Raw genomic sequence first — 10,600 nt, forward strand, 5'->3', positions numbered from 1 at the left:
TCCTTTAGCTTTACCTTGTCTGGAAAGCACTTTATTTGTCCTTCCATTCTAAATTAAAGCTTTGCTGGATAGAGTAATCTAGGTTGTAGGTCTTTACTTTTCATCACTTTGAATACTCCTTGCCAGTCCCTTCTTGCCTACAAACTTACTTTTGAAAAACCAGCTGATAGACTTATGGGAACTCCTTTGTAGGTAACTATCTGATTTTCTCTTGCTGCTTTTAAGGTTCTTTCTTAATCTTTCACCTTTGACATTTTAATTATGATGTGTCTTGGTGTGATTCTGTTTGTGTCCAACTTGTTTGGGACTCTCTGTTCTTTCTGGATTTGTATGTCTATTTCATTCACCAAATTAGGGAAGCTTTCTTTCATTATTTTTTCAAATAAGTTTTCAATTTCTTGCTCTTTCTCTTCTTCTTCTGGCATCCCTATGATTCAGATGTTTGGCATGTTTGGGGGTGTCCCAGAGTCTTCTTATACTATCATCATTTTTTGTTTTTTGGAATTCTTGTTTCTTCTTTCTATACTGGTTAAATGTCTATTTCTTCCTTATGTTCTAATCGTTGATTTGAATCCCAGTTTCCTTTCCATCACTCTTGATCCCCTGTAGACTTTTATTTCTCTTAGTGTAACCTTTATTTCTTCCTATATGTTGTTGCTGCACTCAATGATGTCTTTGAGCATCCTGATCACCAATGTTTTGAACTTTGCATCTGATCGGTTGTTGCTCCGTGATTCATTTAGTTCTTTTTTCTGGGCTTTTGTTCTGTTCTTTCATTTGGGCCATATTTCTTTGTCTCCTCAATTTGGCAACCTCCCTGTGTTTGTTTCTGGGATTTAGGTAGAGCTTTTGACTTCCTGTAAAAGGCACCTGTGAATTGTGTGGGGTGGAATCTTTAGGTAATCACCAGGGTGGAGCAACCTGCTTCACTGCTTTGTGGCTCTGTGTGGGGGGAGGGCATGGAGAGAGGGATGTGTTGCTACCTGGCTTCTGGGCATTTTCCCAGCACTCGCCCCATTTCCAGTCCTTCACCCACTCCCCATATGCAACTGGCACCCTTCCAGCTGTTGCCCTAGTGTTGAGTCCCAGGGCGGGTGGGTTTGCATACTTTTTAAGACTGTGTGGGACCTTTAAGCAAAGTTTTCTGAAACCCTGGTCATTTCTTTTGCTGTTCTAACCCCCACTGGTTTTTATAGCCAGAAGTCATGGGGATTTGTCTTCTTGGCACTAGAATCCTGGACTGTGCAGTCTGGCTGGGGCCTGGGATTGCTCTCTCCCAAGGTATCCCTTCTGATTTTTATCCACCACACATGGATGTGAGACCATCCATGTCCATGCCACCACCGTCATCTCTTGTGCCACACCACGTCTTCTTGCCTCTCTACCCCATCTCCACGTCTCTGCCCTTCCTACCCATCTGGATGAATGTGGCTTCTTTAAATCCTTGGTTGTTGGACTACCATCTGGTTCAATTTTCTGACAGTTTTGGGTGTTATTTTGGAGATTTAGTTGTAATTCCTTTCTGTGGTTGCACAAAGAGGTGAAGTGTGTCTACCTATGCCTCCATCTTGACCAGAAGTCAGTTTCTGATCTTTTTAATGTGAAACCCATTTAGAGAATGATTTAAATACCAGGAGCATCCAAAGAATGTTTAAAGTTTTTATTTATCAAGTGGCTTTGAATAAAGAGCCAAGGTTCAGGCAGAACATACCCCAGGCTGTGGGTGGAATTTACAGCCAGACCAGGGCCAGGGCCAGGGCTTATCAACAAGCCAGCAAAATGCTTTGGGAGGTGGAGTAGGGGCGAGATACAGGACTGAGGGTTCTCCAGGTTGAGAAATGTGTGATGGAGAAATGAATAGCAATAGGAAAGGTGTGGGTGCTGCTGATTACAGCACAAGCAGACTTCTCTTTCTCTCTGGCTAAACATTTCTTCCTTGGAAGCTGACCCCACTGACACTCTGTCACCTCATAATTATCATACTGTGCAAGGGGAGAATTTTAGAGATTTTTCCTCTAGGAAAGTTGTGGGGAGGGTTGGAGAAAAGGGGACATTTGGGTTAGGGATGAACCTACAGAGGGGAGAGCTGTGGAAAGCAGGGAAATGCACAGTATTCTTTGTGCAGTGTTTGTTGATCAAATAAACCCTTTGCCAGAGCCTATTCCAGTTTCTCTTTGTTATGTCAGAGGACAACCAGCTTCTATGTTCTGAGAGAAGGAAAAACAGAAGAAACCCACCCCAAATGTTGTTCCAAAGCTTATCAATAACTATGTTCCTTTAGTTCAACCTGAGTTGGTGGCCACCAAATATCCTTGAGAAAACTCTTAACTGTGCAATATATAGCAATACTGGCAATTTTAATGCCATCACTAATCATTCGGAACACTCTGACATCCTTTCACTGTAATATTTGTGTGTTTAGTGGAACCTTTTGAAAAGTCATTTCACTAGCCAACAAAAGTTATTTCATAGTTGTGATGTAATTGTGAGGTAGTATTTCAGGGCTGTCAAGATCAAAGACTTGAAATATAGTTTATAAAAAAAAAGTTCAGGAATGACCCCTCGAAACAACCTTTTAAAGGAACCGACCAATAGCATTTCATCTTGTTTTCCTTTCATTTTTGGAATTAGAATGATACAAGAGATATATTCTCCAGAGGCACATGAATCAAAATTAAAGAGTGAAAATAAATACTTCTAGATGAAAAATTTCACTCTGATTTAAACAGTGAGAAAGATATAAATTCAATGTATTGGCCATAAAAATAGGAAAACTGTATTTAAATTGTGAATTGGGCTTTATACCAAAATCTGAAAATGGATGTCATGAAAACTACTTTATGGTTATTATGTTGGAAGAAAAAAAATTTTTTAATAAGTACGGTTATTCATCTCATTTATCTTCTTGGGCCTTATAAGCCAAAACTAGATTATCTTTAAAAAATGAAGATCCTTTCTGTACAACAAAACCCAAACTGACATATTAGTTTTTTTTACACTTTTGTTTGCTGACCACTTACAAGCTCAGCTATTGACCTGGTCTGCATGGACTGATTTCTGGTGGATTCCAAAAGTGAATTACTTTCTCTGTTTATCTAAGGCGATGAAAAAAGGAGACACAGAGTTACAATTCTCCCTTGTAGCACTTTCTGACTTCCCCACGCTAAGAAAAGGAAAAACAAAAAGACAAACAATACTGATTTACTTATAAAGCATTTTTAGGTGATGATGACTTTTTTAAAAAAATTATGATCTGCCAACCCTTTAAAAGAAAAATAAGGAAAAAGTGTTTGTGATAACTCCCTTCCTCCCTCTGCTAACTCAGAATAGGGCTCCAACCCAACATCTTTTATTTGAATTTACTGACAGATTAGGCAGAGAGCACTTTAATTTTTTTTTTTTTAAGAAGAAGACTGATCCCCAGGGATGGACTAATCAACTGAAGATCCCATTTAAGTTAAAAACAAACAAACAAACAAAACACTCAATCATTTTTTTTTTCTCCAGAAAGAACATTTGCTTTTCCCCTACTTGAAACTTAGATTATGCTACAGCCTAGAAGGGATGTTCTCCTAAAGTTTCCCCATATTGCTTTTCTCAAAAAGACTATTGTTATTCTTCACAAAGCGCAGCTCTGTTAATAACTGCAGTTGTAGCAACAGGAATAATAACATATAACCACCACCACAACAGCAGCTACCATTGGACAGGGTCTGCTTGTGTATGTCTGGCACCAAATTGGGCAATCTGCACTTGTCAGCTTGTTGTCTCCACTGAGCTCTCTTCCTTTTTTCTTTTCTTTCCTCTCTTTTCTTTTCTTTTCTTTTTTTAAGTTGACACACAGATTTATTCAAATAGGCAATGTGTCATCTGAAAAAAAAAAAACGTTCCCCACAGCTTCTAGTTCTGTTTACAGTTTCTTTATCTTCAAGTGGGGAAATCATTTGTTTCTTAATTGCGCCAAGCTGAATTTTTCCACATTGTTAACTTGAATTTTGTCTTCTAACATCTTCCTTTTCCCCGTCTGAGGGACTGTTAAAAATACAGAACGCTTCACGAATTTGCATGTCACCCTTGTGCAGGGGCCACATCAACCTTCTCTGTGTGCTTCCCATTTTAGCACCTGTGCTGCCAAAGTGAGCACTTCACAGGGCTCTTTGAAAGAAGGGTTTGCTATCGCCATTTTACAAATGGGGAAAGTGAGCCCAGAGACGTTAAGTAGCTTAATGTCTCATAATAAAAAAGTAATACGGCAGCAGTTTGAATCTATGTCTGACTATATACACTCTTTTTTTTCACACTCTAGACAATTGTTGTGGCTATTTCTCTTTGCTGGGGGAGTCCAACCAATAGGGAGAGGGCATCTGGGAATCTCTCTGGAAGATTGAGGAATAATGACTAGTGCTGTCCTGGACATTCCTTCACTAACCTTGGAAGAGCAGCCTCATTCACTTTTGTATTTCCATTGGCAGGCACATGGGAGGTCAATAAATGTGAAATAAATGCAGATAATAGATGCTTATTGAATTTGTTCTGAGTTGAATTATATATATATATTATTTGTTTACCGATTTTATTTATTTATTTATTTTTAGAGAGAGGGGGAAGGGAGGGAGAAAGAGAGGGAGAGAAACATCAATGTGTGGTTGCCTATTGTGCGGCCCCCACTGGGGACCTGGCCAGCACGCAACCCAGGCATGTGCCCTGACTGGGAATTGAACCAGCGACCCTTTGATTTGCAGGCTGGCACTCAATCTACTGAGCCACAGAAGCTAGGGCCTGAGTTGAATTTTAAAACCACTGCCACCCAACAGTCAGGAGTCCACAATTTCTACACAGGAAGAGTTTAAGGCATGGCAATCTGGTTGCAAGGAGGCCTAGGTGGACTGTGTTGGAGCATAGCAAGGGATGGGTGGCTCTGGTAACAGAGTAATAAATGGTAATGGTGGTAACTTGGACACACCCGAGTCCTCATATGATTGCTCAGCATAGAGACTGAGTACCCATTCCAGCCCAGCAATGGGCCAGGGGTCTCAGGGCCAGTGAAAAACCTACCACCTAACCACAGACATTTCTGGGAAGCTGTGGCAGGCAGGAGGGGCTGACCCAGGGCCTTCCCCCTCGCAATCAGCTCTGTGCTGCCAGCGGTGCTGCAGCTGTGCTGCTCAGGGTGTTTTCCGCAATGCGATGACAGTGTGATGGAAGAGCCATTGCCTCACAGCCCAGCAGCCCTGCCAAGCCCCGGGAGCGCTCCTGCTCACATTTGCCTCTGCGGAGAACCCACCCAGCTTGGCGGGGCCCACAAATGGAGGGGAGGGAGAGGATCCTTCCCTAATGTAACATCTTAGTACATGAATCAAAAGCAAAATAAAAGCAAATTTCCCCCAAATGTAAACCCATGTTGATGACATAGCTCTTTAGAACAGGGCTGTGGCAGGGTCCAGCTGGACTCGCCGGCTCCGTGTCCGCGGATGTAACTAAGAAGAGCGCAGAGGATGTAGGAGATAAAGTTTCTCTGTCGGGGAAGAGATTCGAAACTGGCTTCAAAAGAAAGAGAGGAGCGTTATTGTCGAGGTTCGGGTCTCAGAGGAAGATGCCTTTCCAGCTGAAACGCTTAACAAACCAAACCCACAGAATTGGATATTGTAGACTCTTTGGTTGAAAGCACCTGGGGGCCCGGGTCTTTCTGATCTCTCTTCTCCAGGCTGCAGCACTTTTAATATGTCTCTGCCGGGTTAGGCCTGGATTAATGGAGGCCTCGTGCCATTCTCTGGAGGTTTCTTCTCTGCAACCCGACCTCCCTCGCCAGTCCCTAAGCAATTCCAATCCAGAGACCATTTTTCCTTCTGCTCAGCCTCTGGCTGCGTTATGAAGGTTGAAAGGGAATTATAAAAGGGAATGTGCTCACTTGTAAGAGCTAAAAAAATTTTTTCCTCTCTCCTTCTAAGTTCTAGCCAGGCTTATAATCAAATTAACAGAGAGAGATTTATTCATTTATCTTTAAGATGGAATTTATTGGGGTGACATCAGCTCACAAAACCATACAGGTGTTAAGTAACTGGAGAAAAAGTACAGGGTTGATTGTACGAATGTACATTCCTGGTGCCAGGTAATAAGGAGACCCGAAACACGTGGGACGGCTGAGGTTTTTATGCCATTCTGGACAAAGGAGGAAAGGAGGGTGGGGCAAGGGTCTGAGATTTCAAAGGACTCAGGCAGTTCGCAGGTAGCTCCGGCAGAGCCAGGCACAGGGGGCAGACAGGCCCCTGCCAGGCAGCCCAGCAACAACGGGACACGGGGGACCTGGGTTTCTCTCGGAATCTCTTAGACGGGAAAGGGGGAGGATCCAATGTTGTTTCTGAGTCTTTTGTTTCTTAAGAACTAGCTTAAAAATCAATATCCCAAAAGAGAGTTTTAGGGTGACAAAACTTCAGTCCCCTTCATACTTGACAAATATGAGTTCCCTTGAAGACTCAGAGCCTCGACAAAGACTGGTGGGGTAAATGCAGTGACTGGCCGGAAGGGCTCTCTGTTGGCCACTTTGAATCCCGAAATCCTGTTTCACCGCATCGGCCTTGTTTCTGGAGGCAAGAAAAGCTGAGGAGAGAGTTTGAAATGTCCAAGAAGGCAGCGTGTTAACTGTAACCTTTCCTTGAGAAAAAGAGGACACAGAACAGGAAAAGTTTCTACCTTTCCCTTTGTGCCTGGGCAGCCTGGTTATCATGTTTCTAGGGGGGAAAAAAAAAGAAAGAGAGATTTCCCAGAGCAGCCAAAGAAGAGAGTTCAGTAAAACCCGGGCCTCCAGGTGCTTTTAACCAAAGTCTGCGGAACTTTTGACCCTTCAACTGCTGCAACAACAACAAAAAGGTTTTTGTGCCTTCTCATATATGGAGTATATCAAAGTGAGGCAAACAGAATGAATTTAAACCCACACATTTAACAATCACACTTGCTTGCTCTTAGAAACCTCTAGGAATTTATGCCCAAGCTACTATTTTATCTGTAACTATAACTTTGTTTTCACTGGAAGGGGAAGTTTCTCCAGCAGAGGGTAATTTAATTTTGTCAGTAACCAGACACATTCTGTTTAGATTTAAAATCCTTTTAAAATAGGAGCTTTCTATCAATCACCGGCCCCAAGCATGTTTGGATTACGGGTCCTTGCAGAAAGGGGCCCTCTGCCTATTGGTGACGCGGTGACCGAAGCGGACAACTTGGCAGCTTCCGAGAGAGAAATATTACCAATATCCACATAGTAAGGAGCAGGAAATGGCCTGGCCACAGCTCCCCTGGCCACATGGCGTCTCCTTGCCCCCACCTGGCCCAAGGCTGCCTTCTCAGTGAGCACCCGGGACACGCTGAAGGCAGAGAAGAATTCCGGCAACAGTGAAAACAACTTTCCACTCCATCACAAGAAGCCAAACACAGAAACCATATTCAAAGAGTTCTTTGTCCACAAGATAACGTTTGAATCGGAAACTTGTTTAGCCAGATTCTCTTGTTACAATTTACTGCTTCATCAGGTGGGGGCAGGGACAGGCACAATCCATCCTTTAAACAATGGGACGATTCCCACAGGAAGGCAGGCAACTCCCAAGGTGTATTTTAAAAATCCCTCATCTGCTTGAACTTCAGCCTTCAGCATTGAAAATGTGCCTCTGACTGCTGGAGGGATTTGTGCACAAATAACCACAAGTAAGAGCATGTGACTTTCAGGTTGGAGGGGAAAAGGAAGCCAAGAGCAGTCCTATTCAGGAGACCTTCCCTCCCAGGGATTAAAGGTGGGGGCAGAGCTGGAAGGGATGGAGAGAAGGGAAAGGATGGACAGACATCTCCCTGCAGTATATTCCTGGGAGAACAATCGCCTTTGTTCAAAGCAGGCTGAGAGAGCGGCTTGGGAAGCTCCGGATCTGGGCTCAGGGCAGGTTAGGGCCTGTATGTACTCGTGAGGTCTCCTGGTGACCAAGAGCCCAGGTGGGTGGGCCTGGAATGCTGATACTAGGGCAAGGCCGAGGGAGGGGGGCGGTTTGGCCCATTACCTGTCCACTTCCACCCAGAGTTCTGACTTCTTCAGCTTCTGAAGCCCCTTCCAGCATTCCTGATGGGGGGGTGGAGGAAAGCACTGATTTCTTGCCTCTCTGGGGAGACAGCCAGGCTGGCTGTTGGGAGCTGACTGGGATTCTGACTGCCCTGTGGGGGGCTCAGGTTCTGGCTGGGCCACAACCACCTGGGGAGTTCAAACAAAACAAACCAAATTCCTGGGCTCCTGAAGATCTTATGAATCTGCATGGGGATTAGGCTCGGGACTTTGTGTTTTCCAAAACTTCCCAGATATTTCTCAAGCTACTGGTTACGTACCTTCTAGGGTGACTCCAGCGTTTGTTTTGTATTAAACCTACTGATGTGTGTGAACCAGTTGGGAATCCCAAATCCCAAAACTGGCCAAACTTCTAAGGGGCCTGAGGGGACCCCAGGGCAGACTCTGCCAGCTAACAGCTTTCCCAAGATGGGTTTAGGGAGACCCGTGCACCAGGAACCCTTCAGACTGCTGGTCCCCCAGAACAGGGGCTCATCGTGTCATCAGGCTGATGTTTTCCAGACCCGATGTTCTGAAAGAGTCAGGCGTGGCTGGTTGCAGCTCGAGGCCAGCCACTGGCAGTCAGGGGAGAACGGAACTAAAAAACCACTAACCTGCTTCTCAGTAGAGGGTGTTCGGCCCCTCTAGCCCCTGTTTCACGCCTCATACACCTTCCCGGCCAAGCTCTTATCTAAGCGCCATCTCACGTGCCCAGAGTGGATCGTTTGGTTTATATGTGTTCTTGCAAAATGTTTATTGTTTTGTTTATTGATTCATTCAACAAGTATTCAGTAACCGGTATGTACAGGCATTTGGGGTTGGCATTGGCAAGAAAACCATCAGGGATCACTGCCCTTGTGGGACATATGTGCTCACAGGGGAGGGAAGACAATAATTTATAAGCATAAAAATTTGAGAATTATCAGGATGGTAGAAGGTGGTAAGTGCTAAGGAAAAAATAATCCAGAGAAAGGGAATCAGAAGTGCTGAGTGGAAGGGGCTGGGCAAGTTGCAGGGTTAAGTTTTCGGAGCATCTGCTTTTTATTTATATTGATGGTGTGGCTACATATCTCATTTGACTTTTGGGTTTGTTTGTTTGGTTTTTGCTTAGCACCAAGTTTTTAAGTGCTGCATAATATTCCATGGGGTGTGTTTACCACTGTTACTTATTCACTCTCACAGTAGGGACACTCAGGTTGCTTCCAATTTCCCATCGCATGAATAATGCTGCAGTTGGCATTATGGGTTAGAAAATGCATTTGGGGTTTATTCCTAGGAGTGGAATCTCTGTGTTGTAAGGCCTGCCTGTAATTTACCAAATATGCCAGATTGCTCCCCAGATTGCTGCAACAGCCCACACTCCCATCAGCATGGACGGGAGTCTCTAAATCCCCATACCCCTGCCAACACTTGGCATTATCCAGCTCCCTGGATTTTTTGGCAGAGTATTCTGGCTGCTGTTATCAGCATTCTTGCTGAAATAACATTCTGCCATTATTATCTATGGCTCTGTCCTTCCCTGGCTCTCCTCAGTTTTCATCTTCACTTCACACACCCTCGATTTCCTAAGAACCACAAGCACTTCTTGTCTGCATTGCTGGGCTATGTGTTTTTCTAACCTCAAGCTTCATTCCAATTGGACTTCATATCCCGAGGTCAGAAATCCCACCTCTTTTTGGCAAGACAGTATCCCAAGGAGGGTCCTTCTCTCACCTGGGGTAATCGTCTTGCTCCTACACTGCTGTCAGGATGTCTGACCCCACTGAGGGCCAGCAGTGGTTTCCCGTGTTCTGTCTCATCAAATCTGAAGTCTCCCACCTGGCTTCGTGGCCGCCAACCAACCTGTCCTTGCTTTTCCATCCCACCCGGCCTTTGCACATATTCTTCCCTCAGCCAGAATGAGCCTCTCTCCCACTTTGCTTGGCTCCCGATGGCTCACTTCTGGATCTCAGCTAGAGCCATGTTCTCCTTCCCCTGGGTCTCAGTGAGGTGTCCCACCTCAGTGAGGGCCCTGAGCTTTCCCTATTGTGTCAATTTTCCATTCTCTTTGTTATGGACACTGCTAGGTTCAAGTCTTTGCAAGAGGGACTGTAACCTTATACACTGCCCTGGCTTCGGCACCTGCGGTTGTGTGTGGCACATGGTAGGTGTCTGGTCACTCTTCATGGACTGAACAAAGGAATGAATGAGCGAGCGAGTGGAGGCTTCCCACCTCTCACACACACGATTGTTGCCAGCAGCAGGTCTTCATGCCTCACTTGAAACACTTCTCTCCTCTACCTTGTCATCTGGTTCCCCTTGTTTTTGAAATCTGATTCGAAACCCAGCAATTCCACAAATCTTACCCTCAACCCCAACCTGATCACAGTTCTTCCTTTGTTTGGAATCCTGTATTCTTTATAACACCTTTTCACCAGATTTGGTGTTTGCTAATGCCATAGGCCCACGTTATAGAGGAAGCAGTCTCTAACGGGGCCCTCCTGTTCTTGCCTGTCCACTGCCAAACTCTGTCCTGGAGGACCT

The 10,600-nt window shown here is 44.7% G+C and overlaps 1 non-coding gene across 1 annotated transcript; it reads right to left on the minus strand.

Annotated features, from left to right (window-relative positions):
- Positions 1 to 4,037: 4,037 nt before the first annotated feature.
- On the minus strand, positions 4,038 to 4,144 carry LOC114495792. The gene has a single exon (XR_003684466.1). It is a non-coding gene; the product is annotated as a U6 spliceosomal RNA (small nuclear RNA).
- Between the last annotated feature and the right edge of the window lie 6,456 nt (positions 4,145 to 10,600).

Source organism: Phyllostomus discolor, chromosome 4 (genome assembly GCF_004126475.2).
Source record: "Phyllostomus discolor isolate MPI-MPIP mPhyDis1 chromosome 4, mPhyDis1.pri.v3, whole genome shotgun sequence".
NCBI classification, from domain to species: Eukaryota; Metazoa; Chordata; class Mammalia; order Chiroptera; family Phyllostomidae; genus Phyllostomus; species Phyllostomus discolor.